We start from the raw sequence: 13,759 nt of genomic DNA, 5'->3' as shown, positions 1-13,759 counted from the left end.
CTTAACTAACTAGCCGGTAATTTATAAAAATAATAGATATATTTCTCATGAACATCCATTTGTCTCAGAAATCAATAATAAACTGATTAATGCCTGTAAATTGTGATGATAAATCGATTTTGCGTTTAATTAAACTTCAAAAGTAACTATCGACTCCACCCGGCTTCGTATGGCTATTTATATTTGTCTATAACTTAGAGTCGAGATGGCCCAGTGGTTAGAACGCGTGCATCTTAACCGATGATTGCGGGTTCAAGCCCTGCCGGCCCGCAAGATGCCTCTTCACGCCTCGTTTAAAGGAACCCAGGTTATAAGAGGAGGGGAACACGTGTGCTGATAAAGAGTTCCTATTAAATCTACAGCGTGGTGGAGACTATGTAAGATCAGGTGACTCAATCGTTCGTCCGCCTCATCATTTTAGAAAAAAAAACTTTTAGCGCTCATGATACTCATTATTATTGAGTCGAGATGGTTGATACTCATTATTATAACCACAAGCGCATTAATTAAATCTTAATAGTATTCATATTATGTATATATCAACTCAATAAATAGTACTGTGACGAAAAGACTGACAGAATCATTTTTACATTTATAATAATAGTAAGTATATTATAAATATAAAAATAACACCAAACAATTATAAAATCAATTCATTTTCGATTTAAGATTAAGATAAAGCGTTTAAAATTTTGGTTTAAATATATTTAAACTAGTTTTCGCCCACGGTTTGTCTTGTGTGTTACATGACATAGAAGTGCATGTGAGATACATGACTTCGGAGCCAAGTCTTTTTCATATCAATTTACATCAAATTCGGTTCTATTTTTACCAGTAACTATCGCTAAACAACAGTACGCAGTATTGTTGTGTTCCGGTTTGAAGGGTGAGGGAGCCAGTGTAACTACAGGCATAAGACATAACATATTCGTTCCCAAGGTTGGTAGCGCATTGACGATGTAAGGAATAGTTAATATTTCTTACATCGTCATTGTCTATGGGTGATGGTGACCACTTACCATCGTGTGGTCCATATGCTCGTCCTATTCCATAAAAAAAATGAAACATACAGAGTTTCACATTAATAATATTAGTATATATTTGATTTATTAGACCAATTAATAGCTTTATATTAACTTATAATTAATTAATATTGATAATATTTCAATTTGATATGACACAAGTCTCATTTATTTCATCAACCGTTCAACTGTAATCAATGAATCCACCGATATCTTCTTCAATAAATGAACTATTCGAGCTTTCGTTCGTTCTGGATTTACTTCTAGAAATTTATCTACATACAACTTCATATACTAACCTTAATACTATTTAATAAAATAATATCATGAACTTTATTCTCTAGTTTGATAAGTGCGTCCCCACTGTCAGTTTTAAAGGCGGTTTAATTCACCAAAAAAGGCGTTCCTAATAATTGATCATTAGCAGTCATGTTTCAAAGCAAATTAACTATTTCGTCGTATCGGAATTCACAACAGATTATGAGAGGTCATTTAAGATTTACATAAAACGTAATGTCATAATTTGTCAAAAAAAGACCCGCTGAGTTTCTTTCGCCGGTTCTTCTCAGGTCAGGGTGTTTCTTTTTCCGAACCGGTGGTAGTGTTTAATATGACCATCAATAAAAAGAAGAGTAACAGCCTGTAAATTACCCACTGCTGGGCTAAGGCCTCCTATTCCATTAAGGAGAGGGTTTGGAACATATTCAACCACGCTGTTCCAATACGGTTTTGTGGAATGCACATGTGGCAGAATTTCGATTAAATTAGACACATGTTTACCTCACGATGTTTTCCTTCACCGCAGAGCACGACATGAATTATAAACACGCATTAAGCACAAATATATATATATATATATAGTGGTGCTTGCCTGGGTTTGAACCCGAAATCATCGATTAAGATGCACGCGTTCTAACCACTGGGCCATCAATAAGTAAGTAAAATTGCTTTTAAATTGAATAAAGGAATTTGAATTTGAGTTTGAGTGACGTGAGGAATCATGGGTAATCAATCAGGAAAATGATTATCATTACAGGTTTTTTAAATTCGTTATCAATCATTTGACACAACCTAGATCACTCCAAATCAGGTCAAAACCAAATTAATATATAAAATACAGAATATTAAACAGCGACGTTGTTTCGCAAGTAATTAATTCGTTTAAATTTTTGTCATCAACGTTTTTTAGATATTGATTGCATCAGTGTTATACGTTACGAGGTTTTCGATAGACGTGCAGTCTGTCTCTTTAAATTTTTATGTTGTATATGTAGGTGGACTGGCAAAGAGGTTACCTGATGCTAAGTTATCCTATGGATTGATAGTGCAAGAAATATTACAACAACAACAACAACAGCCTGTAAATTCCCACTGCTAGGCTAAAGGCCCCTCTCCTTTTTGAGAAGAATGTTTGGAACTTATTCCACCACGCTGTTCCAATTAGTGGAATACACATGTGGCAGAATTTCTATGAAATCAGTCAGATGCAGGTCTCCTAACGATGTTTTCCTTCACCGCCGAGCACGAGATTAATTATAAAGACAAATTAAGCACATGAATCAGTGGTGCTTGCCTGGGTTTGTAGCCGCAATCATCGATTAAGATGCACGCGTTCTAACCCCTGGGCCATCTCGATTCTAAGATAATAAATGTTAATCATTCATAAAAGCAATGCATCAAAAATAACACATTCCTTTTCCATTCAATCTAAGCATAGGATCGTGATGTCACCGCCTAACTGTGACCTTGATTCCATCGTACGAAGAAATTTGGCAATTTCTTTTCTTTGTCGCACCGCCAGAAATGGATCCCTCTAACAGCACACGTGTTCCCCTCCTCTTATTACCTGGGTGCCTTCAAACGAGGCGTGAAAAGTCATCTTACGTGACGAGGGAGAGTAGTGTAGCTCATTGTTATTGACTGTACTGGTTATCTTGAGTGGAGTGGAGTGGATTCATATACCTTCCTGACAGTATAAAACAGCCTTGAGAACATAGTTTATTTATTTAGCAATATTTTGCATTAAAAGCAGTTATTGATTATATATTTATTTAAAATAAGTCATCGTTCCACTCAATATACAGTTTATTTCACTTCCAGTTTGGATAACGAATTCGCTGATATGCAAAACGCCATTTTTTCACGAATCCATTTTGTTTTCCGTCGAATATATTAATTTTGTCCGATAATATATTGTATTGACTTATAAGTTTGTTAAAATTTGTGGTTTAAATATCTGCAGAATCTTATTAAAGAATATATATATAAGAATATATAGAGTCGAGATGGCCCAGTGGCTAGAACGCGTGCATCTTAACCGATGATTGCGGGTTCAAACCCAGGCAAGCACCGCTGATTCATGTGCTTAATTTGTCTTTATCTCGTGCTCAGCGGTGAAGGTAAACATCGTGAGGAAACCTGCATGTGACAAATTTCATAGAAATTCTGCCACGACTGTATTCCACCACGCGCATTGGAACAGAGTGGTGGAATATGTTCCAAACCTCCTCCTCAAAGGGAGAGGAGGCCTTTAGCCCAGCATTGGGAATTTACAGGCTGTTGTTGTTGTTGTTTATTAAAGAATGCATTTCGAGCTGATGTATATTCAGGATATGGCGATTAGTTTGATAGACTAGGTGTTTACATAGGAATAATAGTGCCAGCCTGTTTCAACCTCAAAAAGCACCATATCAAGCCGTGCTTTAACAATCTTCCCTCTCTCTCTATCAATGAAAAAAATCGAAATCTTCGGGATTGACTCGCCAGCATACCGATACGACATGGGAACCTTCAAAAAAAGAGCGTACTCCTTTCTTAAAGGCCGGCAAGGCACCTGCAAACCCCCTGGTGTTGCAGATGTGGTAGTCACTTTCCATCAGGTGAGCCTCCTGCTCGTTTGCCACCTAGCTCATAAAAAAACCTAGTCAACGAAATAGTCCAAGATTTGAGCATCATTTGCAGTCGCGAGTGTTTGACTCCCAGTACTGTCTGAATCAATATGGACCTAAATAGTATGCCTAAACACAGATGTACTTTACTATTGCCATAGGCTGGATATGCCAGACTTTACAAGACAATAACACATCAAATTTCATTTCGAACTGCTTTTGGGCATTCAAGAAGGAAAAGCTGGGAATAAAACAATAATATTAATCTTTTTTTAAGGACCAGGTCTTACGATAAAACTCAGACGATAAAAAAGCGTGGAATTAACACTTGTTAACATACACATGTAATTATATTTAACCAACATAACTGTTTTTAAACGTGAAAAAGATTAACAACTGAGTTTCTCGCCGTTTCTTCTCGGTAGAATCCTTTCCGAACCGGTGGTACCGAAGCCGTGGGCAGAGGCTAGTATATAGCGTGGAATTAATACTCGTTGACTTCCAGGAATATATTACATAAATATATAAGTGTATTCAACTACCGGGACTGTATTTTTAAATGTTGAATAAGAGTATCTACTGAATTCTTCTCGGTATAATCTACATTCCGAACCGGCGGTAGCTTCACTTAACAATAAATGACGATTGAAAAGTACTTTTAAAAGCTTATTTGTATAAATTATTTTTAGATTTTGATATCAAATAGTACCACTAACTTCTTTCGTGAAGGATGATGAAATTTAATGTAATTTAAATAACGTGACAATGACTTTGATTAACTAATTAAAATGGTCTGTTAATTAACATGTAAGTATTCGTTTAATGAGACAAGGTATTTAGTTTAAGCTCATTAGAAACACAAGACTGTTATTTACTATAATTCCTATTACTTCAACTGGAATTGGTATCCGGTGATTATTATCCAATTTTTAAAAAAAGGTCTTACTTCATCTATTTAGAAATATTATTATGTTCGATTGATTGATAGATTGATTGATTGATACGAGTGATTATTTGATATATGTCGACGCGCCATCCTAATATAGTTGATTGACTGAATCTTGATCCTAACAATTACAATCACATCTCAACTGTAACAACAACAACAACAACAGCCTGTAAATTCCCACTGCTGGGCTAAAGGCCTCCTCTCCCTTTGAGGAGAAGGTTAAGAACATATTACACCACGCTGTTCCATTGCGGCATGGTGGAATACACATGTGGCAGAATTTAGATGAAATTAGACAGATGCAGGTTTCCTCACGATGTTTTCCTTCACCGCCGAGCACGAGATGAATTATAAACACAAATAAAGCACATATATATATAGTGGATCTTGCCAAGGATTATTTGACCCCCAATCATCGGTTAAGATGCACGCGTTCTAACCACTGGGCTATCTCAGCTTATTAATGTCATTAATGACAATTTTGAAAGTTACAGATACAAAACAAATGCTGCACCTATCCCTTGTACATATATAAACCTACTAGCATCAAAAGTAATATACATATATAAAGATATATTGCTCGTCTAAATTCAAGGTACGATTTCTGATTAACAATTATTGGGACGGTTTCCAAATTCACACTCCAAAGACAATGAGGCGTAAGATTTCATCATAATCAGTTCATCAAGTATTTACCGAACAATGATTCGTTACGAAATCTTCTCGGACAATTATATGTCCTAAAATTAACATACAATGGATCTAATTACCGAAACATTATATCTTATGCGTCAGGAACAACCCTTAGGTATATGTTATTACCTGTCGACTTCCAAGCAAGATATATTTATTAAAATAATTGTATAAACTAACATGACTTTGTAAGATACAAATGTTGAAAAAGAGTAACTACTGAGTTTCTTGCCGGTTCTTCTCGGTAGAATCCACTTTCCGAACCGGTGGTAGATGGTATTCAAAAGTGCTTGTAAAAGCCTACTTGAATAAAGTTTATTTTGATTATTCTTGTAAATATACTTTAAAGGCTTGCAACACACCATTAAGCCCCCAGTGTTGTATATATCCATAGGCGGTGGTAGTCACTTTCCATTAGGTGAGCCTCCTACTCGTTTGCCCCACATAACATTTAAAAAAAAACTTTATTGTATGTACAGTTGGGGTAAGAAAAGGTTCATCACCTTAAGATCTATTTTCGCGTGCTCAGTACGAGCGATAATCTGCTTTACTGATCGAGAATGACATGTTACGTCGCAATGATTTGATGTTTAGATTCAAAAGGTAATAAGAGTTTAAGACTTGATAGAGGAATTGATTTGATAACTGACGAAGGTTTTTTTACTCAGACTGTACATCACAAAAAAAAATTACAGACAGCTTAGAACTAGACAAAAAATAGAAATAATACTCAAAACAATACATAATATAAACAATTATTTTATGTATTGCACATAATATAAACAATTATTTTATGTATTGTACAACAGGCGGACTTATGGCTTATTAGCCATATCTTCAGACAAACCAGTCAGAGAGAGAATTTTTAAAAACATATGGGTGCAGCCATAACCTTTACACACTAATATTTATACTCAATACATATACAAATGTGTATTATATATGTATTATGTACTAATAAATATTTAAAGATATTAAAATGTTATACATAACGCTCAACCATATTATAAAAAAAATAGGCAATGAGAGATTTAAATTTATATCTTGATCCTGAACTTATAGAAATACGATACCTAGGTATACACATAGCTTATTATAACTATATGTTGTATGCGACATAATAAATCATGTCAAGGTAGCCAGCCTGACAGAAAAACTCGAGTATTTTTGTTGCGAAAATGACTAGAGGCATAGACGGAGCCACTTATCGGCAAACTGGTTTAAAGAAATGTATGCTTATATATGCAAATTACAGTATCGGATAAGTCACGTGACCAATGACGTAGCAATCACATACATATATTATAAGATTTGGTATGTAAAAAGAATCTTTGTCTATTAATAAATAAAATAATTGACAAAAATAAAAACCGATTTCAAACCAAATGAATATGCACTAAAAAGTAAAAAAAAATGACATATTCAAAATATTTCTTAGAGTTCTCCTAAGTAAAATGAAATGAATAGTATTAGACTACTTAAAAGTCGATTGACGATTACATAATGTAGTTACAATTATTGTTATATTTGGAGCCTTTGTCAGCCACGGGAGAAGTCAGGAAAGAAGCGATACGAGCCCCTTGATTGAAACAGTATATTGCGTATAACAGGTAATTTGTGAATCATAAAATACAGATGAATTGATAACCTCCTTTTTGAGGTCGGTTTAAAACTAGTGCCCGCAAATTCGTGTACAAACAAACAGATAGACAAAAATTATAGAAAATAATATTTTGTTGTAGATATTTTGATATATACATACACTCCAATTTTCAACCGACTTCAAAAAGGAGGAGGTTATCAATTCGTGTGTATTTTCAACCGACTTCAAAAAGGAGGTGGTTATCAATTCGTCTGTATTTTTTTTGTTTTTTTTTTTATGTTTGTTACCTCATTACCTCATAACTTTCCACTGGTTGGACCGATTTTTGATAATTTTTGTTTTTTGAAAGGTAGTGCTTCCCGTGGGGTCCCATTTTAATTTTATTTTTTTCCGATGATGGTATCCGTATGAAAACGACATAAGTCTTAAATTTGCATTATGTATATGCGCGACAAATAGGTGAATAACTGAAAATCACGTTAACCAATTTTGATGATTCTTTTTTTATTATAAAATATATACTTCAAGGGTAGTTTGGTGAAATTTTGGTAATGTTTTGAGCATAGTATCCATGACAAAGTAACGGAACGGAAGGAAACGGAACAATTCTGAGGAGCACGTTAGCGATACTCGGTCGAATCTTTTATTTATAGGTTATTTGGATATTTGAGACACCTTCCGTAATGTGGTTATGTTTATGTTGTTATCATAGTAGAATATTATAATCAACTAGCTAACCACCCCGGCTTCGCACGGGTACAATACTGATATTAAATATACTACAGAATTTGTTTATTTACGACATCACATTGCAAACTTCTAAAATTATCAGTGTTTCTTTACTATATTGTTCATGTATTATTTATACAAACCTTCCCCTGGAATCACACTATCTATTAAAAAAAACAGCATCAAGATCCGTTGCGTAGATTTAAAGATATAGGGACAGAGAAAGCGACTTTGTTTTATATTATTTAGTGATGGAACTCCTATACGGCACACAGTTAGGGTGCGATATGGGGCAGAATTTCTTACTATCTTTAATCAAATTTTGTGTATGTGTTGTGATGGCATATGATGTACGACAAATATTAGCTCTTTTTCAAAGTTTTTTGCTGAGGTCGATTACAGCTTTTTCGAGGGATCCTTGTAGTTTATGCCAAATGACGTATTAAAGCCACATTTTCGAAAGTCTATTTTTGCTTTGTTCGCAAGTTTTATTTGAAATTATCCTCCAAGTAGTTTCAATAAACATCATATAAACGGAACGCTTAAACTATCCATATTAAGAAAAATTAGTTAACATCAGCTTCAGTTAAAATCAAAAAATAAATAAAAAATTTAACAAAAAGAAAAACCGACTTCAAACGAAACACTATTTTAAAACAACCGGCTCCAAATATACCAATAACTATAACTACGTTATATAATCGTAAATCGACTTTTAAGTAGTCTAATATTTTTCATTTAATTTTACCTAGAGTCCTCCGACTCTAAAAAATATGTTAAATACGCAATTATTTTTATTACTTTTTAGTGCATATTCATTTGTTTTCAAATAGTGTTTCGTTAGAAGTCGGTTTTTCTTTTTGTTAAAATTTTTATTTATATTACATGTATAAATGTCCACCAAAATGAGAAAATAATCGGTGAATAGATTTGATAGTATATAGATATAAAAGTAAGCTCCAACTATACATATATTAATGAAGGTACGCTTTAAAAATGGCGTATGTAGCATTTCTCGGTCACGTGATCGATTTCGTAAGGAAGGTCTGAATTTTTTTCACTTTTCACCCCTATTTTGGGAAATTTGTTTACTTTCATGGTCTGAAACCTTTATTTAAATTTGGCGGGAGGTCCATAAACAACCCTGTAATATTAAATAGGTACTTATAATGAATACTGACCCACGTTCGCTTATTTACCCAATGTTTTATACGTCTAAAATATCGCTATGGAATAAAGAATTTCACTCATAATATACACCATCTCGAGCATAGATGGCCCAGTGGTTAGAATGCGTGCATCTTAACCGATGATTGCAGTAAACCCAGGCAAGCACCAATGAGTATTCATGGGCTTAATTTGAGTTTACAATTCATCTCGAGCTCGACGGTGAAGGAAAACATCGTCAGGAAACCTGCATGTGTCTAATTTCATCGAAATTCTGCCACATGTCCATTACACCAACCCGCATTGGAACAGCATGGTAGAATATGTTCCAAACCCTCTCCTTAATGAGAGAAGAGGCCTTAGCCCAGCAGTGGGAAATTTACCAGGACGTTCCTTTACTATACACCATCTCGTCACAGTTACAAGTATTTTAAAACGTTATTAAATTTTGAAATTCAAACTTTTGGCCCATATGCTCGTCCGACAACCTATACCATAAGAATAATAATAATAATAATTAGGCTCATGAAATCAGTGTGCTTGCCTGGGTTGGAACACTATCCTATACCCTATCCCCCCTATCGTGACCGTTTACAACTTTATGTCCTAAAATTAATTAGCTAGTCTTGATACGCACCCAGTCTTGACCTTCGCAACCGATTTGGAACCGAGCTAGGCTAATTGGTTTACGTGCTAATGGTACCATCAGTGATTTCCATTGACCTTAAGGACTTGCCCATTTGAGCACGGATCGTATAAAACAAATAATTTCTATTATATTTATAAACATAGCGCAGATAGCCAAATAATCAAAGCACGTGATCTTTACTAAGATTGTGGATTCAAGTCGGGACAAGAAATGTTTAATAATTCATCCGAAGCTCTCAAAATTAAATATGTTATTAACGCGTAAAAAGTGAAGACTAGAAAACGTCCTAATTGGGACGTTTTCGTAGTAATACTTTATAATACATCATAATTACGTAGTAATACGTTTTACGTAATTAAAACATCTAGTTGTCTCTTTTACTTATTGTTTTTATCAAGCTATCCTTTTTACTTGTAACGAAATGTAAAATAAACTAAAACAAGCGGTCCCCGGCGCGGCACACTTTTTTCTGTTGTTTAGTATGTGTATAACATATCTGTTTATTAGAATATCATTGCCTAAACTTTAATAAAGTTGCTTATTAATGACAATAGATCAACATTGTTTCATAAAAAATAATGCAGTAATTTCGCCGTAAAAGCATTATAAGCAGAGAGTTAATTTTGAATTTATAATCTATACTTAGAATAAAATTTGGGGTGGCTGTCTGTAAAATTAAAGTAATAGATTTATTTCTGCTACGTTTGGACCGATTATGACGGGACTTACATTATCAGAAAGCTGATGTAAGAGAGTAATAAATCGTCGTAACGTCAGTTATGTTTCGTTATAACTTTCAGCTAAATTCAAAAGCGCACGATGTCGCGGGCACATCTAGTGTTAGTATAAATAATCTCGAAAGCTAACGTCAATTAATTCATATGCATTCTTTTATCAAGATTCCCCCCTCCCATCATGAGTAACTGGGACAAATATTTCTATCATTAACGAAACTATATGTTTTCAATTACTTCCATACATAAATATTTATCTAACATTGATTTCTCAAAAAACAAATAATTATTTAAAAAGTTTATCTCAATTGAATTAATTTCATTTATTTCGTGTATTACTAATAAGTAATATTGCACACAAAAAAGATTAAAGATGGCGACCAAAGGCATTGACAATAGAGGACTTGGACATACAAATATAACAATTAAAAAAAAATATTACTATGTAAATAACACCAATCCGAAGCCATACAGCCATAAATAAAAAAATAGATTAATATTATAGTCAAAATATTTTAAATTTGGAACATTTTTTTATTTATATATTTGTTATTATAAATCGTAATTTACTACTCGTCTGGTTTTCCATTATTCGTAACATTGTTTGAGGTGGCAGAATATTTTCCGCCTACTGACATGCAAAACAAAAGAAAAAAAAAGTATTGTGTAATCTTTACAGATTATATACTACGTTACCTTAGTTCTCAGTCTTCCAGTGTCAAAGTCAAAGTCAAATGCGTTACAGGTATTTCTGTCTGTTTATTTAAAAGCCATTAAACTAAGAATTTAATTGAATTGTCTGTTTATGTAAATATAAAACAGCTGTCATTAACGTATAGGTGGTGTCACTTACCATCAGGTGGTATTTTATCGTGCCTTGTAAATAAACGATACGACCCATAGGGGTAGAGAAATAACTCTAAACATGGGTGAAACCGCGCAAATTATAAACTGTTACTTTACTTTACTTTTGGGTCGGTGACCACTTGCTCCAATAATATAATTGGCCGATATCTTTTTAGGGTTCCGTACGTCTGAATACAAAAACGAAACCCTTATAGGATCACTCGTGTGTCTGTCCGTCCGTCGCTTACAGTCAATTATCTCCGAATCTATTAACCGATTAAGTTGAAATTTGGTACACTTATCAATTCTTGTAACCCAAATACAGAGGTGTGACGTGAGCAGATGAAATCTGTATATGAGAGGTCATTTTTGGGGGGAAGGGGAAAATTAAAAAAAAAAATTCTGAAAACTGCATCGTGTGGCAAATCAATCATCATCATCATCCTTTCATATCAAATGAAAGGTCTTGTTGAGAAGATCTTAAATGTATTTTTTTGTAATTTTAAAATAAATAGTTTCCAAGTTATTCAAGAAAATAGACGAAAATTGACCATTCCCCCCTTATCTCCGAAACTACTGAACCTAAAATTTTGAAAAAAATACAGAATTTAGTTTTCTCTTTATAGATTATAGGAAAACCTATAAGAAGTCCATGATATTAAAATAACATGGTAAATCACTCAATATTGTGCGTACCAACTTACATTTCCAGGTGGAATGTGTGGGAGAACATATTCATAAATTCATAAATGGGTCAGATTTAAAAAAAACATGATAGGTAACATCCTACGGAACCCTTTTCACGCGAGTTCAACTCGCACTTGTCCCCTTTTTTTTTAAATATATCGTTATCAGAATTCCTTCTAATGAAATGTGAAATGTTAGCCGAGAAGTTATATGGGAGGCGGCATCTTGGTATAGGCATCTTATGCGGAGTAATAAAGGAACATTGTGAGGAAGGCCTTGAGCATGGATGTGGATGGATATAGAGGTAGAGGACGACCAAGGAAACGATGGATGGACTGTGTGAAAGACGATATCGTTAGAAAGAATGTTACTTGTGAGATGACGTCCGACAGAGAAGTACGGAAGGAGAAGACATGCTGCGCCGATCCCAAATAAAAGTGGGATAAGGGCAGGAGGATGATGATGATAATAGCAACACGCCCCGACTTCTCTCAGTTACAATGCTGATACTAACTGTACTGCAGAATGTTTTACAATGTTCACGGTTTTTCAGTCATTTTCTACTTTATTGTACATACATATAATTATACATATAAATTCCTCTTGAATCGCTCTATCTATTTAAAAAAACCGCTTTAAAATCCGTTGCGTAATTTCAAAGATCTAATCATACATAGACAGACAGCGGTAAGCGACTTCGTTTTGTACTATGTAATAATAATGATGCGACCTCTTTTGTTCGAAACCTAATGGCTGTTAATAAACAAGAATTCCGGAGAATTTTCGAAATTATTATGAAAAAAATTCCTAATGATTCCGATTAAATAATGATCTAGTCGTTTAATAGCGATGACGTCAAACATACGCAATACTTATGAATCAGAAAAGAAATACGATTTCAAACGTAATCTACGTATCATTGTATTATTATGGAATATTTTATTTTCATTAAGACAGCCAATAGAGAACCCTTAACGCGTGCAACTTAACCGATGTTTGCGGTTCGAACCCAAGCAAGCACCGCTATATATGTGCTTAATTTGTGTTTATAAAACATCTCGTGCTCGGCGGTGAAGGAAACCATCGTGAGGAAACCTGCATGTGTCTAATTTCATAAAAATTCTGCCACATGAATATTGGAACAGCGTGATGGGATGTGTTTCAAACCTCTTGAAAGGGAGACGAGGCTTTAGCCCAGCAGTGGGAAATTTATAGGCTGTTGTTGTTGTTTACCAATGGTACATGCAAGTTTATTCGAAATAAAGTAATATTACGTTTCAAAATTGTCTCGACAAATGTTCGACTACTTATAGCTTGTCTCACCACGCACTGTTACATTGCACTATATATATTAAAAATATAAATTAAATATAAGCAATAATTAGAGATAAGACAAATACGTTTTTTTTAAACTATTACATAATAATTAATTTATACCATAAAATTGATCTGATCTTATTGAATTGATCTTGGTTTTCGTAATATATGTGTAGGATTTAGACATACTGATTTACTTTTTTTTATTTGATTACTGATGTATAACAATGATAATCTCGATTTTTTTCCTAACTGCATTCAATATACACACGCTGGTTGTCTGAAAGAAATCGCTCTTAAGCGATAAGACAGCTTATTGTACATTTCTTTTTTTTATATTGTGTAATTGAATGTAAGTTTTTTTCTTGTGTGTGTACAATAAAGAGTTATTATTATTAGATATATAGCAAAAGCCTGGGTTAAGGTTTTCCATTATGAGGATAATATTTGTAGGAGCACGCTGCTCCAATTCGGG

The sequence above is a fragment of the Vanessa cardui genome, chromosome 29 (genome assembly GCF_905220365.1).
Source record: "Vanessa cardui chromosome 29, ilVanCard2.1, whole genome shotgun sequence".
Taxonomy (NCBI): domain Eukaryota; kingdom Metazoa; phylum Arthropoda; class Insecta; order Lepidoptera; family Nymphalidae; genus Vanessa; species Vanessa cardui.
The sequence above is the reverse complement of the archived record's forward strand: the minus strand, read 5'-3'. Positions refer to the sequence as shown.